This window comes from Macaca nemestrina, chromosome 1, assembly GCF_043159975.1.
Source record: "Macaca nemestrina isolate mMacNem1 chromosome 1, mMacNem.hap1, whole genome shotgun sequence".
Classification (NCBI taxonomy): domain Eukaryota; kingdom Metazoa; phylum Chordata; class Mammalia; order Primates; family Cercopithecidae; genus Macaca; species Macaca nemestrina.
In genome coordinates this window covers 147,292,641-147,310,739 of record NC_092125.1, presented here as the reverse complement: position 1 = coordinate 147,310,739, position 18,099 = coordinate 147,292,641, and the positions used below count along the sequence as shown (strand labels likewise).

At 36.1% G+C, this 18,099-nt stretch overlaps 1 long non-coding RNA gene across 2 annotated transcripts in view; it reads right to left on the bottom strand.

The window, feature by feature from the left end:
* The window catches only part of LOC105482775 (uncharacterized), a 36,912-nt gene extending 26,357 nt beyond the window's left edge, over positions 1 to 10,555 (bottom strand). Inside the window, exons 1-3 of one of the 2 annotated variants that reach the window (XR_011617512.1) lie at positions 7,293 to 10,555; positions 5,125 to 5,426; positions 1,814 to 1,957 (exon numbers count right to left, since the gene is read on the bottom strand). This is a non-coding gene — a long non-coding RNA (uncharacterized lncRNA). Of the gene's footprint in view, positions 1 to 1,813; positions 1,958 to 5,124 lie in introns of both variants that reach the window. The other variant, XR_011617504.1, reaches the window with a different exon arrangement.
* Positions 10,556 to 18,099: the final 7,544 nt, after the last annotated feature.

Below are 18,099 nucleotides of genomic sequence, written 5' to 3'. Positions count from 1 at the left end.
ACGTTTTATTAGGTAATAAAATTGCTCTAGATTAACTATGAAAAGAGAGGAATCTGTGCAGTTTTTGACACTTCTTATTACACATAGATGAATACATCAGGTATTATAGGGACTCAGTCACAGGGGATTAAGCAACAAGCTGCTTAGTTAAAATAGGTAGATTCCTCATCTGGTTCGTTCTTTGATGTATTTGATTTTGATTGGTTTTGTTCAGGGGAAACCTGTCTAAGAAGTATATTCCAAACTCTTGATATTATCCTTTTGATAGCCATAATAGTAGTCTCCCTGATGTGCTGTATTCTCTTAAAATTTTTAAAGGTGTACATGCAGCCATCTGTAGAATGCCAAGTGGTCCCTCTTCAACTAGAACAACAAAAACCCAAAGACATGTGATCATGAGGACACTACTGTAACTTACGACTGACTTGTTGAGACTAGAACCCCAAAATGATGGTAACTAAGAATAGCAATAAAGCTCTAAGTTTTGGTCATGCTCTCATCTAAGATTTGTTAAACAAAATTATGGGAGGCCACTGGTTTGAACTGAACTCCTGCACTAGGCCTTAACAGACTACACTAACCCAACTTGGAGTCACTTATGCTATGTTCCACATAATCAAACCAAAGCCTTAAAGAAGCAAGCAGATCTCAAAACAGATGGGAACTGAGACCCAATAAGACTTGTGAATTCTATACTGAGACCAAATAAGTCTGTCCATTTACAATAATGACAGAAAGTGTCATTATGCTTAAAGTTTATGGTATAATTGAGAGGTTGAAGGGGTCATTGTTAAATTCAGTTTGGCCTAAAGCTGCCTCCCTACATATTTTAACTTTTGCCTAAAGGTTTCTCCATGCATAGTGAGCTATAACCTAACTTGATATGTAAACAGACTGTAACCTACTCTTGTAACAAGTAGCTAATCACAGGCAGCAAACTGTTCAAACCAGGTTCAAATAAGACAAACACCCAGCTGTAACCAATCCAACTGTTTCAGTACCTCACTTCCATTTTTTGAATGTCACATTCCTTTTTCTGTCCATAAATATGATCTGATCATGCTACAGCACCAGAATTGCTCTGAACCTATTTTGGTTCTGAGGGCTATCTGATGTGCAAACCATTCTTTGCTCAATTAAACTCCATTAAATTTAATTTGTCTAAAGTTTTTCTTATAACAACTGAATGGGATCATGAATTCTGACAGATATGAAATTCCACTGGTGCAAAACATTAGTAAACATGTTTAATGAAACTCTTATGAAGAAATAACATGTTCATTCCAAAACACTGGCCCACACCCTGAATATTGTAAAATTCCATCTCCTTTGAGAGACTCCAAATGGTTGTGTTTCTCCTCATTAATAATAAAGATAAGAAGGACAATCTATATCGCATTGGATGGGTTACTTGCATCACTCAAAATGAGTTTAATAATTTACTCAGTTTTGAAAAGTAAATTCAGTCTTCTATCAAAGGTTAAAATTTGTTGACCTATGGGTAATTATAAAAGAAAACTTTCTTAAAAGAAAACTTTCTTAAAAGAAACGTAAGCTCTACTGGGCAGAAAAGACTATGTACTGTGAATTAAAGAAAGATTGTATTATGGTTAGAAAAAAATTTAGAACTAAGTACGTTTTATACTAAAATACCTAAAGATTATATATGGCAGGCCAGGCATGGCGGCTCATGCCTGTAATCCCAGAACTTTGGGAGGCTAAGGTAGGAGGATTGGTTGAGGCCAGGAGTTTGAGACCAGCCTGGAAAACACAGAGAGACATCTCTACAAAAATTAAAAAACAAAAAATTTACCTGGGCATGATGGCATTTGATCATAGTCCTAGCTACTTGAGAGGCTGAGAGGGCAGAATGGCTTGAGCCCAGAAGTCCAAGGCTGCAGTAAGCTATGATCATGTTACTGCACTCCAGCCTAGGTGACAGTGAGAGACTCTGTCTCTAAAAAATTAAAATAAAAATTATATAAGAGAGAAATTATAGTATTCTTCTGATTATCTAAGAACTTGCTATTTTAATCTAGATATTCTAGATTTAATCTATTTTATCAATCAAACTATTCTTCAGATCACAAATCACTATGTTTTTACCACATTACTAATCTGAAATATGAACAAACAAGACTGGTTGAGAATTGGGTAGAACAATTATAAAGAAACCACATGAAAAGGTGAGAAAAGAAAGCAGCAGGAAGCTCCAATAAAACAGGACACATTTTTCTAACAATGTTATTATATATTTAATCCATGTTTCTCAGGATGAGATGCTTAAAGGCCTAAAAGTTACTTGGGAGTTTTGTATTACAAAATATCACAATTGATCCTGTTGCTAGATTTCTGCATTACAATTAAATCTAAGAGAAGAAATCTGATTTCTATTAAGTGTTAGGTTTTGTAATGTATTATTGTAAAAGAGGAAAAAATAGGAGTTAATTTAGAAAAATTCTGGGTATATATTACTAGAGTTTTCACTCAATTTGAAATCAGAATGGAAACTAAGGTAGAAGACAACACCACATGACTGCCTTAAAAACAAAAAATACGGCCGGGCGCAGTGGCTCACGCCTGTAATCCCAGCACTTTGGGAGGCCGAGGCGGGCGGATCACAAGGTCAGGAGATCGAGACCATCCTGGCGAACATGGTGAAACTCCGTCTCTACTAAAAATACAAAAAAATTAGCCAGGCATGGTGGCGGGTCCCTGTAGTCCCAGCTACTCAGGAGGCTGAGGCAGGAGAATGGCATGAGCCCGTGGGCGGAGCTTGCAGTGAGCTGAGATCTGGCCACTGCACTCCAGCCTGGGTAACAGAGCGAGACTCCGTCTCAAAAAACAACAACAACAACAACAAAAAGGCATGACTTAGGTATATTTCTATTGGGCTTAATTAAATTGACTGAAGTTTGCCTTCAGAAGTTTTTGTTTAACAGTGGTTTTTCAAATAAAATAACAACAAAAAATACATTCTTATTTCCATGTTTTGACAAATGTATCAGTTAGGATTTCGTTCAGCTGCAAGCAACAGAAAAACCAACCAAGAGTAGACTGTATGATTAAGGGACTACCTTTTTTATGTTAAAAAATTTCTGATATGAGGCTGTTGAGGCCTGGTACATGACTCCACGATATCATCAAGAACCCAGAATCCTTTTAGTTTTCTGTTCCACCATTCTTGACTTGTGGCTTTTTTCTGCATGATCACAAAATATCTGCTCTACCACCTCAAGGCTCATCTATATATAAGGCAGGGGCTTCTTAGTTTATCTCTTTAAAAACGGTGTTTCAAAGTTTCATATCATAACAACTGCTTTCATCTTACTGGTTGAGAATTGGGTCACATGGTTACTTCTAATGGAAAGATGGCTGGAAACCTGAATGTTTTAGTTTTCAAGTCATGATAAAGGAAAAGACAAGAATGAAAGATTGAGAATGGCTTTTGAGTAGCTAGGCCACTGTGTCTGCTTCTATGGGCAAGGAGATAAGGATATTTATAGAAAATATTAATATGTGATTGAAATCATTTCTAAATAACAAGAAGAGAACTTGTTTAGCAAATACTGACATTTATGTGTTATTGTCTGGCCTTATTAAGGCAGATCTTTATCATTTAGTAAGTCCACGTAAAAGTCATTTTCTTACCACTCAGATGGTTTCTCTAAATTGCTGTGCTCCTGCTATGATTTGACCTTTGGCTGAGATGCTTTTTCAAATGCTTTTAGCTAAGCCCTGCATACATCTAGATACTCAACCTTCAGGACAGTACAGATTTCAGCCCAATTACTCCCTTTCCAAGCTACAGCAGGAAAACCAAAACAAATATTACGGATTTGTCCAGTTCTCTTAAGTATCAGCTAGGGAAGCAGGATAAGTCCTCTATATTATGTGGTGATTCTCCATATTAGAATCACCTAGGAAGCTTATAAGATATGCTGATACCCTAATCTTTTTAAGGAGCTCTCTCTAGATGATTCTAACATGCAGCTAATGTGGAAAACTAGGCATTTGGAGAAAGAAAAGAAAAAGCTAGAAATAGCATGTAAAACCTTCAGCATGTTATTGAACCTCTTTAAACTCACTTCTCTCATTGTTACTTACATGAGTTAATCCACATAAGTTTAGTCTGGTGTTTGGCTCACAGTAAACACTTAATAAATATTAGTTATTATTAATATTGTTTTATCAAAGTTCATATTTTTTCATCATTTTATTTGTGAATAAATGGTTTCTCCGGAAGCAAAAAATATATAAAAGCATAGATCTTGAAGGTAGGGCTTGAAGACAGCAAAATTTGGCATTTGAATCCCAGCTTGACCACTTACTAGTTGACCACTTACTAGCTTGACATTGAGCAGGCAAGCATTTGATCTGAGTCTCGGTTTTCTCATCTATTAAATGGGAGTGATACCTCTCAGGTTGTGAAGACTAAAAGATACTATGTATGCTAAAGGATAATTTTCAAAAAAGTAAAATTATGACCCTTCTACAGTTATAAAAGAAACATATGTCAAAGATTTTATTCAACTTTTTAATTACTGAGGGAACTGCTAATATAGTAAGATTTGTTCAAATGAGAATTTGACTTATAGAGCTTTCTAATCAACCAGTCAAAATTTGTTTGCTTTGATATGAATAAGAATTTGCTGCATGGTCAGCAGTTTTCAACAATTTAACAGCTACCTCTGCAGAGCTGCAAAATAACCTAGTCAACAGAAAGTCAAGGTGTGAATTTTTGGAATCAGATAATCCAGGACTCCACTGTAATGCCCAGCACTCCACTGAAAGACAGCAGTGATCCCCTTTGCCCATTTCTGAGTCCTGACAAGTATATAAAGCACAAGGCAGACTGTACTTGCCATGGAATCAGTGATGATTACATGGTGGCTGCATTCATTATTCTTGAATAACATGATTATTTACGTAGAAAATCCAAACAAATCAACTAAATAAATGTATTATGACAGGACAATTACAATCATTAAAATTTATCATTACTGTGACTCTTGAGTTCATGCTTTACATTCTTCCCTTCACTGTAAACATACCAGTAACAACGTTTTTAAAAAATATATAAAGAAAAGTCATAGCCACATTCAAAAGCAGGATATAGATCACCTGCAGCACGATGCCGAAACTGAAGACTCAGGCAGCGTAGGCAGCCAAGAGTTGGACTCACGTGGGGTGACAGAGCAAAGCATTCTTCCTAAAGCTGGAAGCAAGGACAGTGTTCCCTTTGCCAGCTCAGTGACTGGATCTCTAATATCCCAAAAGACACCAAGCCACAGGAGTTCAAGCCACCAACTAAGACCATGCCCTGGTCTAGAGATGGTGGGGGGAGAGTTGGTGAAAGCAACCAAAAAATTTATATCAAGGAGTCTTGAAGAGGATGGAGATGAAAACTCCCACACAAGCTCAACCTGCAAATTAAAGTTTCAAAGAAAAGGAGAAAAATTAACCCTAAGAAAGAGCAAATAAACTTGTCCAGGGCATTAATAGTTAACAGAATATGATGCAGAATTGTGGAAGAATAATGACATGGAAAACACGGCAAAAGAAGGGAAACATTTCAGGGGAAGGTAAATGTCTTGAAGACTGATTTGCTCATTTGTGATGAGCTCTCAGCTCCAGCTCCACCCCATGCTTTCCCCCTATTGCAGGGAAGCAGAATCTGCATACGCCAGAGTCTTTTCCAAACTTTCCTTTCAGCTGTCTCTCAAAGAGTATTTGGCATTCTGGGAGGCAGTGGGAGGCACTGGAAAAAACTAGAAATTAGGAGGATTTCTTCTCTTCTGGAAGTAGCTCTGATAAACATGGTGGCAGCAGTGACAGCAGCAGGCAAGACTGAGCCCTGGACATCTGCTCAGGCAACATGGTTCAGACAGTAGATGCAGTAGCAGGTACCCCAACAGCCTCAGCGGGACAGTTTCCCTAGGCTGCAACAGGGACAGCAGCTGATGACTTTGGGATCCTGGATCCCTGTAGCATCAGCAAGAGCGCTAACTCCCTGCTTCCTGTAAAGCAGCTGCAGTGGGGTTCCGGCAGCATCAGGGGCACAATGACTGTGGACTCTGGGTAGCAGCATCTGCCTTTCTGCTTCTCCTGCACTAGTATAGTGGTGACTTGTGGAAGTTACTAATCTCTAGGTAACAGATCTTGCCTCTTTTGCTCCTCCAGCCCTTCCAACATGTTTGCAGCCAGTTTTCTGTCCTACATTCATTCTGTCTGCTGATTCTGATTGCCTGAGGGGACACTGACAGTGTTGGCTATGCCTGCAGAATACAGATGACAGATGTGTTGAAAAATCAGAGAAGCTATGATAGTTAAAGAACTATAATGCCAGCAGAAATTGATCTGTCATGCTAAAAACAAACAAACAAACAAAAACATTACAAATGTGTCTGCGTGTCTGTAGACAGGAGGCTAGAAATGATTTGCTCTGGTTACAGTTGCAGATAATTTTTACTAGGTGAGAACTTCACAAATGCTAGAACTAGCTTACGTAAGCTCAAATCCCAGCTCTCTCAACTTCTATCCATGTAGCATTGGGCAGATTTCTTAATCACTCTCTGCCTCTTTTTCTCTAAATGCAAAGTGGTTGAAATAGTATCTCAAAAAGTTATGGAAAAAAGGTGAGTCAATAAATTTTTAAAAATGGAGAAGAGAGACTGGCTCATGGTGCTCTACAAGTGGTTTTCTAAAATGTTTTTCTTTACCCACATCTTTACTGGTTAAAAAAATAAAAAGAATGAGGCTAATAATTTTTTTACCAATAAATAAATAAAATGTTTGTTTGTATTTTCTAATTTTAATAAAGGATATATATTATTACTGACCAGAAAAATGTCATTTATAAAAAGAGAAACATGGCATTCCATAAAAAATAAATATAAATTATCTTAAAATTATTGCCAAATTTGTGATTTCTACAGTATTACAGGGTTGCAAAGCCTCTTGGAAGATAAACTAGGCTCCTCTAACTTTTAGCAAGTCTATTCCTCTACTTTCTTCACATCAATAGCCAACAATCTGTCACGAAAATATTCATCTGGCTTCACCTAAGTCCTTCTGAATATGCCTTTTCCCCCTCTCACACATTCGATTGTATTTAGAACATTCGATCAACATCTCACATGTAACAATATTCTCTGTATTTAAACATTATGTTGTGCCTTTTCCTATTTACTGCCAGGTGAAATAGATTTTTCTATAGTTATTCACAAAAATCTCAAAGTAAAAATGAAAGGAACTGATAAACTCATGAATTAATGTGTTAGGAAGAATACTTGTTTTGAATTGTAGGGGCTGCAATAGAGGGTGGAGCAGCTTTCCTGACTGATAAATGTACAGCTTGGCCCCTTCTTTGGGATCCTCCTTTCTGCAGAGAGTTTGTTTTACGTGTTCTCTCTCCTGAGGGACAGTGGAGGCCTATGGGTAAGCTGGCTTCATTCAGGAAAGACATGTTCACAGGCTTGCTCAAGCGGATTTTTCAGCAGTAAACCCTTTATTTTGATTTCTGTGTTTTATTCCTGCATCTGTTACTCTCAATTTGTCCTAAAATCAGGTGGGGAAGAAAAGATAAATAGTGAAAAGATGAACAGTGATCCCCTCAAACTACAGCATGTTAACCCAGGCATATTATTTTAATTGACACTTAAACCAGGGGCTCTTACCTGGGGTCCACAAATGCATGCATAAACATAGATGGGAAAAGTAAATCACATCTTTATTTTTTCTAAACTTCTTCTTCTTCTTTTTTTTTTTTTTTTTTTTTGAGACAGAGTCTCGCTCTGTTGCCCAGGCTGGAGTGCAGTGGCCCAATCTTGGCTCACTGCAACCTCTGCCTTCTGGGTTCAAGTGATTCTCCTGCCTCAGCCTGCCAAGTAGGCGGGATTACAGGCACCCGGCACCATGCCTGGCTAATTTTTGTATTTTCTTTTTTTTTTTTTTTTTTTTTTTTGAGACGGAGTCTTGCTCTGTCGCCCAGGCTGGAGTGCAGTGGCGCGATCTCAGCTCACTGCAAGCTCCACCCCCGGGTTCACGCCATTCTCCTGCCTCAGCCTCCCGAGTAGCTGGGACTACAGGCGCCTGCCACCACGCCCGGCTAATTTTTTGTATCTTTTTAGTAGAGAGAGGGTTTCAATTTTTGTATTTTCGGTAGAGACAGGGTTTCACCATGTTGACCAGGCTCGTCTCAAACTCCTGACCTCAAGTGATTCGCCTGCAGAAGCCTCCCAAAGCCATGCCCGGCCTATTTTCATTAAACTTCTAACTGACATTTAGTCTTTCCTTTCATTATGAATGTAGACAGCAAATCACCATTGTAGAAGCAGAACAAGTCACTTTGTCACCAATAGTAACCACAGATAGTTTAATCTCTTATTACTGTTATTGGAGATATCTCCAAATATCTTTTACTTTCATCACTACTTTGAAATTATCATCTTTATTAGACTTGCCATTAAATTGCACATGACTGCAGCCTTCCTGTCTTAGATTCCTGTGTGAGATAGCTGGCCAGCCATCTGAAACTGCCTTTTATTGGTGCTTAACCTCCCCGAAGTCACTTATTCTCAATTAGTGACCCAGACATCTACACTACCTTCCAGTAAGTGAGTTACTTTCATCATTAGAGTTTTGCAAGACTGGACTGCTTTCAAATGAGAACTCTTAACTCTCAATAAGAACATGCAACCTCATGTAACTCAAATAAGTGCAGGAGCTGCATGCCAACATGGCAAGTTCAAAAGCATCTGACAGTTTTCAGATCACTGCTGAAGTGTGAAGTAGCTTCCTATTATTGCTAACAGATACCTTTCACACAGTGTTGTAAGATCTTCAGTAGCAGAATTCTTTTGTTTTTCTCTTGTGATCCCTTTTTGTACACTAGCTGTATTAAGAAGAGAAGCATGCATAATCAATGTGCCATATCGGTGGTACATTATTGCATTATTTTTCTATGAAAATACCACACATTTTAAAAATAAACTTCAAGAAAACCATCTACAGCCCCAGAAATGAGAACTATTATTTCTAAGAAGACACAGAAAGCCACATGACTCTAATGGTAGAGAGAGTGCTAAGCCAAGATACAAAATTCTGTCAATTTCCTTGAAAAAAGAGAGCTCTACAAAGACCTGGAAACTATTCAGAATGTTTTCTAAAGTGACTTCAATTTTGATGGTATCACAGTTAAAGCATCGTTGTGATGCTGTAGCACCCTTAAGCTCCACTAGCTCTGTCTTCTTCTAGAGCTGTACCTCATCCAGTGGCATGATCTAAATAGCACCTGTATATTTTTATCTCAGTCTGATGGTTCCCTTCAGCATGACAAGATTTCACAGCCAATGAAGCTTGGTTTTGAAAGCCTCTATAAAATTAACCTGCACTATGAATCTCTGAGAAATTGATGACAGCTCCTAAATGTATTTCTCTAGTCCTGACTCCTCTTATAAGCAATGTAGTCAAATACCCAGCTGAGTTCTCTGATTACAATCTTCACATGAAAATATCAGATATTTTGAAACCAACAAAAGCTTTTGTCTCCCAAATACACTCCCCCGCAGTCTTTGCCCAACTTATAAATGTATGTTCATCTACCCAGTTGCTTACATCAGAATGGTGGGAGTTATTTTTTCTTGAGTCTGCTTTTTCCCTCACTGCCTTTCCAGATGCACATTTCCAAAGCATTATCAAGTTCTACTGTTTCTACTTCCAAAATATAGTGCAAATCTGTCCACATGATTGCATCTCCACTGCCATCACACTGACCCAAACTATAGTCATTCTTGACTGACTCTGACATATTCATTAATTCGCTTATCACACACTCACTCATACAGTTCCTATATATGCCAAGCACAACTTTCTCCTAGTTGTTCTGCATCCTCTTGCCCTATTATCCAGCCTGTACCCAGCAGCCCCACAGATCGTTTTCAATACACAAATCATGACGTTGCCCTGCTTAGAACTCTCCAGTGGCTTTCATTGAACTTCTTACCATGTCCTACAAAGCTTAGCCCTGCCTACTTTGTTTCTATCAACAAGAAGCCACCTTCAAGGAACTAGGCCCTCATCCTATGCTCCTTCATTCACTGTGGTCCAGTCATAATGGCCTTACTTCTATTGCTTAAGCAAGCTAAGAATTCCCACCTCCTAGCCTCTGCACTCTCTGCGTGCTCTGCTTAGGGGGACCTTTACATTTCTGGCCTCTTCTAAGCATTCAGATTTCAGTAACAATGTTCCCTCCTAGCATAATAAGTCACTCTCTCTCCAAAATCCAGCCATCTTCATCCCGAGTCTATCATTTTAATGGTTTTATTTCCTTCCCAATGATCAGCCCTATATAAAACTGTCTTATTTGTTTACTTGTTCAATTATCTGCCTCCCACACCACAGTAGCAATTCCATGAAACCTGGGATATTTTCTGACTCACATAAAGAACACTATCTAGATCACGTATTCAATGAGTCAGTAAATAGCACTCAAACATTAAGAAGGCCAAAAAAGTTTTAATAGCAAACATACGAGGACATATATTTCAATATGAAAAAGTTACATATATATATATATATATATAGGATATATCCATTTCCTAAACCAAAAGGTGTTATTAAAGAACTATAAAATATTTTTAATTGAGTATTTTTAAAGCACACCGTTTAAGATACTATAATCAATCTATTTGTTTCTTAGTTCTCTATTGCTAAGTAATAATCACTTAGTTCTCTATTGCTAAGTAATAATCACCCTAAAATGTAGTGGCTTAAAACAACAAGCATTTGCTATTGAGGGTTAAGAATCTGAAAGGGGCACTGCTAGGTGGCTTTGTCTCAGGGTCTCTTGTGAGATGGCCATCATCTGAAGTGACCACAGAGTCAGCTTCCAAGCTCCTGTTGGCAGGAGGCTCTGGTTTTGTACGATGTGGACCTTTCCATAGAGCCGCTCACATAACATGGTAGCTGACTTCCCTAGAGCAAAGAATCAGAGAGAGAGCACCCCAGTAACTGTAACCTTTTATAACCTCAGAAGCAACAACCCTCACTTCTGCCACTTCCTATTGGTCACAGAAACTGACCCTGGTAGAGAGTGGAAGAGGAACTACACAAGGCGGTGAAGGAGGTGGGGATCATTGTGAGCCGTCTTAGAGACTGTTCATCACAATTTGGAATATGAAGACCACTGTCATGCTTATTGCCAAATTTTTTTCCTGAGTCAGTAACTCATGCAGCTGAGAGTAACAGAAACCCAGCGAATGGTCATTTAAACAAGGAAGAGGTGTGTATATTTTATGCCATAAGAAGTCCCGATTAGGAGGTTCACAGTTAGAATAGTAGGTCAAGAGCACCTTCAAAGACTCTTTTGGCTTCTCAGCTCCACCACCTGAGGTGAATGAAGCAGCACTTCCAGAGCATACTAGAAAGAGACCGTGTGGTATCTGTGACTTTCTCTTCACATCTCATTGGCCAGAACCTTGTCAAGCAAATTTCATCTGTAAGGCAAACTGGGGAACTTTTAGATATTCCAACCTCTATAATAGATGAAAGCAGGGAAAAACAAGGAAAACAGGTGTTGACTGAGGGCACAGTATGTGCTACATTTCCTAAGTTCAGCTTTTGAACACCACATTTTTGGGAAGGTGGATCATAATACAATCATTTATTGGAGCTGCACTGTAACACAAGAGAAGTACAGGGCCTTGTACATAGCAGGTCCTTATTATTTCTTGAATGAATGTATTATATACTAGTGTTTAATATATCTTATAAGCATTAGCCTTATACAAGCATTTCCTAAAATGACTTTGTATTCTATTTGTATTAATTGGGAAAAATAGATTTTCCACTACTATAAAATGAAAATAGTAAAAAGCACAATAATTTTACCTGCTTTACTTTTTCTTAATTTCTAGATTTGTGTTCCAGGTTTTGATCTGTGCAGGAAAGACTGAGCCCATTTACACTTCAGCTCTGTGTTCCTCTGCTTCCCGCTGTGCCCCCAAACCCTCTCCTCCTATCCTACAGCCCTGCTTCACACACAAATTCTTCTTCTATCATTGTTCTTCTTGGTTCAGAATTTTCTTTTTTAAAACAAGATAAAAAATACAAAGTGATAGGGCAAGTTGATTACATATATTCTCTTCAGAAAAATAGATTGATGTTATAAGAAACTGACTATAAAAGGGACAACTCAAAACACAAATTGCATTCTGAAAATACCAGGAAATGCCAACATAGCATTTTTGCACTTCAAAAAAAAAGCTTCAACTTTTATGCCAAAATAGACTTTAAAATTGAAGCTGTTAAAAATACACACTTAATTTAGTAGGTTTTAATTCACAGGGTTTTTCATGGGTGGAGTTGCTAAGTGGTGAGTTGATTTTTGCCACAGAGGAGAAGACTGCCTCCATAAAAGTCAGACTTTTACTAAGAATAGACTTGTGGGCTGCAGGATAATTAAAAAGTGCTTGGCATAATTGAAGTTCTGGTGAGGAAATGATTAAAGTCATGGCTTGCATGCTGGGTGTATACAAACTACTTTAAAACTTGGATATTGGAATGTGTAGCCTTCAAAGGATTATATTAAGATGAATAACACTTAAAATACCCCTGATAAACTGTATTTTTCATTTTTAAATAGAGCTAGGATCACTAAACTTACATATTGAAATTATATATTGATTTGACATGAATAGTGAAACTTGCTATATCTATTAGAAATATAGAAAAGCATCTTTTTAGAAGTGTAGCTTATGTTCTTACTCAAAACAAAGTTTACTTGGCCATCTTAGCAACAATAAGACAATCTTAGTGTTGCTAAATTAAGAGGTTCAAACATTTTCAATATTATTCAGTATCTCTAGGTTTGTGAGTTATCAAAAATTTAAAGGTATTGATACTTAGTTTTTGTTACTTGTAAGAGAACTAGATACTGTTTCTCCCCTGGGCTAAATTATTTAAAGTTAAAGAATTAGGCTTTCTTTAAAGGTTAAGTAATAAGATCAAGCAACAATGAATATGCTTAATTTGGAGAATGGGATCTGGGATGAGAAGCAGCTGAAGTAATATTTTCACATCATATTCTTTGGTATTGTTTGAATTTATTTTAAAATTGAAAATTACTATTTTGTAATTAAATTATTAATGATAAACTGAAGTTGAAAGCTTTGTAAGATCAAAATCACTGAAGAAACAAAATTATAAAGCAAGAAAAATAATTGTCTTTATTGAAACTTGAAAAGTAGCCTCATATATGATATAAATAAACAAGTTTCAAAACAGTAAGATTCAATCCTAAGATTTTATTAAGCCCAAATTGAAAAACTTTTAGAAGACTGCATATTATTTTTTTGTTGTAGCTTTTTTAGAAAAAAAAAATCTATCCTAATAAATCAGGAAACCCCAAATCCCTCTTCATTAAATACCAATGACTCAAGAATGGAAGGAAAACTGCCTTCTTTAGCTCTTTTGTAGTAATTCTGAAGTAACATTAACATGCTTTTTTAACAGTCAGAGTTCCCAGTATAAATATGTACCCCTTCTTACAATTTGCAGGGGATATTTTAATTTGTCAATGAAAGAAATTTACAATAAATAACATAAATTTCAAATTTGGCTAATACTTTCTATAATCCCTTAAATGATTAGGGTTTGTTTAGAATTTTTTGTATGATTAACTTAGAGCCTCATCTAATCTCAAAGCTATTATGATTATTAGAAACTAATTTATGCACTTGTTTAGAGCTGTAAAGGTTGACCATGTTCTGAGTCTGTCCTAAATATGATTTTAAAATATGATAAATATTTACATCATTATGTAAATAATATAGACACTGGAAATGAAATAAATTTAACACATGAGCAACAATGCAGTAACAAAGAACACAGAAAAATTCTGTGACTTGTTAAATCAAACATCATATTCCTTCCCCAACAAACACACACAAATACATTGGAAAATAATTAGACAAACCCATAAGTTAAAATCAGATCAAAAATATAAGCAAAATAATAATTTTCTTTTTCCTAAGAAAAAAAAATAAAAGGAATCTGAAACAAAATTGGTCTCCCTCAACCCCACTTTTTCCCCTTGTATTTTAGTTGATGGCCCTAACTGGTACCTGATCAGCAATCTGTGCATCCCTCCTAACAAAAGCCAATGAGTCACCAAGTCATGTGGATTTCATGTTATCAAATTTCATGACTTTATCCCGTTTTCGCTATTCCTACCACTGCTACCCTCATTATTGTTTACTAGATTATGACACAGTCTCCTATTGGGTCTCCCAGCCTCCAGTGTTCCTTCTCTCTCTTCACCCATTCTTATCCTCCCTGACAACATAGTGATATTTCATTGTCATCAGAGTTATCTACATACATGAAAATTTGACCACTTACGTCCCTGTTTGGACAGAATTCTAGAAAAGATGTCATCAGGCACATTTTCTCTTTCAAAAATTCTACTTGACAAGGAGAGAATAGACAGAGATTAAAATATCTGTATCTTAAGTCAGATGACTTAATGACATTGATCCAGTGAAGATACTGTTTAAAGGGATCTGTGGGGTAAAAAAGGATCCAGGGAAACCCAGCAAAAACAGTTAGGCTACCCACAAAAGAAAAGGAATTTGAAAGCCTCAGACATTTCTTCTGTGGGTGTCAGAAGACAGGAAGCAACATCTACAGAGCTTTGGAAGAAATAGTTGTAACCCCAAGATTTTCTTCCCACTAAAGTTTCTGCTCAGGTTTCCATCTGTAAATGAAGGCAAGAAAGAAATCCTGATTATGAGAACCCTAAATATATGCCAAATACGGATAATTACTGAATAAAATGTTTAAAGCATATCCTAGAAAAATTAAAGGTAAAACAAAAATAACAATTGAGTGTTGATACCATAAAGAACATGAAATCAGCTAACAATATAACTATAAATTTAAATGATTATTTTATACATGGTTACAACCTTAATTTTTATTATTATCCTTTTTAATAATAATTTAGCACATTCATAGGGTATATAGTGATATTTCCATACACATAATGTATAGTGATCAGATCAGGGTAATTAGCATATTGATCATCTCAAACACTGATCATTTGTTTGTGTTGGGAACATTCAATATCCTTTTAACCATTTGAAAGTATATATTAATATTTATTTTTACAAAAATAATAAATGAGAATTTATAATCTCAGACTGGGAAGAAAAGATGGGACAAATATCAAATTCCTTATCTCCAGGAGAAAGTACTGAAACAAAATAACAAAGAACAATAGAAACAATGAAAATGGCATAATTTATCATGCAAATATGAAGAAAAAATATGTAGAGGTTGCAAAAGTATGTAGAATAAAAATATTAGATATATGAAGAAAAATGGGCAGAAACACACTTTCTGTAGAAGACTTTACAGTATTGATCTATAATAGGTAAAATAGACACAATAAAGAAGATGTAGAAAATTAATAATGGAGTAGAGAAAGATACTTAATAAATTCCCAACAGCAGAAATTATGAAGATCATATTTTTACTACACAATAGTTTACCCTTATCCTAAAGGGACACATTTTAAGACCCCCAGTAAATGCCCAAAACTGAGGACAGTACCAAACCTTATATATACTGTATTAGTCTGTTCTCACATTGCTATAAATACCCGGGACTGGGTCAAGAAAAGAGGTTTAATTGGCTTATGGTTCTACAGGCTGTGCAAGAAGCATGGCAGCATCTGCTTCCTGGGAGGCTTCGGGGAGCTTTTACTCCTGGCAGAAGGCAAAGCAGGAGCAGGCATCTTATATGACAGGAGCAGGACCAGGTTGGGGGAGGTGCCACACACTTTTCAATGACGAGATCTCACAAGAACTAGCCTGCTATCACAGAACTAGCACCGAGAGGGATAGTGTTAAACTATTCATGAGAAACAGCCCCATGAACCAATCACCTCCCACCAAGCTCCATCTCCAGCACTGGGAATTACAATTTGACATGAGATTTGGGTGGGGACACAGATTCAAACCATATAATATGTTATGCTTTTCCAATGCATACATAACTATGATAAAGTTTAATTTACAAATTACAGATAGTGACTAACAATAATAAAACAAAACAATTATATCAATATACTGTAATAAAAGTTGCATGAATGCTATCTCTTTAAAAATATCTTATTGTACTGTACTCACCTGTTTTCTGACCATGGTTGACCATGAGTAACTGGAACCACAGAAAATGAAACCACAGATGAGGGGAGGATTGCTGTGATTTAAAAAAAATAAACAATAACTTTAAAAACATAAATGTGAAATAAGAAAAATAAGAACAAACCAAAACCTCAAAAAACTGCAAACCACACACACACATCTGCAACACACATACTCACTCTTAAGGGAAGTAGCCAAAAGCCATATGTCAGATTCATGAACACTTTCATTATTAAAAAAAATAATAAATTACTACAGTGAATTAAAGTAGATGAAAAACACAGATATATTTGTATATTCCATGTTCTGCAAGAATACACTAAAATTAAAACAAAACATTTTGTCGCTTCTGGAGGCTGCTACGAACTCACTCATTATTCTGCAAATTTAATCAAATATTCATCTTTTCCCTTAAAACCTGTATGTGAGGATAAGCACAGTTGATGAAGGAAGGTTCTTTACAGAAAAATCACAGTGAATAAATGCAGAAGAATGACAAAATTAGAAAAATCACCATTTTGATTCCTTAATAAAATAATGGATCTTGGCAATGATTATCGATGGCTGCTTAAAATCATTAGGTTAAAAAGTCGATCAATTTTTGTAATGAATGAATCAGTCTGACATCACGTGAAATCACTGATCCATTTTCACATTAATAAAAGTGCAACAATCAGACATTACCATGCTCTGAGTGTGATACAATTGAAAGTATACAGCATCACCTATGAAGAATACTTGCCAAAAACATTTTAGACCTGAATTCATTTAAGATGTTGCACCTACCTACTGGTTTACAAGAAATAAAGGAGATGGAGAAACATCTTAAAATGTCATGAGACAAATACAGATTGTGGGAAATTTTACAGGGCAAATGATCAAATTTATCCATAAATAAATGTCATGACAATACAGGAGGGGGCTGTAGAGATTACAAGAAACATATCCACCAAATGCAGTATGTGGATTTCATTTGGATCCCAATATGAACAAGTCATTTATAAAGACATTTTAAACATTATTGACACTTAACAGTGATACAATATTAACAATATTGGTAATTACAGTCTTAGATTGCTTATTCAGAAAAGGCCAAAGAATCGATTGGAAAACTGACAAAATTGTTTAGTAATGTGACTAAATACTAGGTAAGACTTTTGCATTCATATATACTATTAACTACTAGAGGTTAACAATTCTTAATATCTACACAAAAATCCAAAATACTTTCAAATAATTTTACCAAGAAATGTGTGTAAGTGGTTTGAAGAAAACTACAGAATTTATAGAATTTATATATGATAATTAGAAATACTTAACATAAACTGTCTTTATACTCTCTTTCCCAATTGCCTCAAAAATCATTACACATTGAGAATGCTTTTACCCATTTTGTAATACACCTTGTTCATTACCTTCTTACCAATCTGTTAATGAATAACATAGTATAGGCAACTTAATTACTAGTTTATTTTAGTAAAAATGTCTCTCTTTACTTAGGAATCCCAAAATCATATACTGAAGTATGTGGTTACAGAACTGTCTCATTATAAGAAGTTGGAGAATAACAATTGGATAATTTTTTCTTTAATGATTTGGGGTTGTTAATTCATTTCTGACTGTTCAGAATTAGGAAGTTGTAGCCTCATAAAGTTTTATTATGGGGGTCATAGCCTTTACCATTTCCTATGGCCTCATGTCATTAAACAACATTCTGCTTGGCTGATGCTTGCTACTAACATTCCTATGCAAAGCTCATCGTCTCTAAGGCTCCCATCACCAGTAGCAATTGGATGACTGTAAACCAGCCTAGGGAATCTTGTTCTGTCTGTTTCTGTTACCTCAGTTTAAGCATTTATGTAATTATATTGTCCAACTATAATCTAAT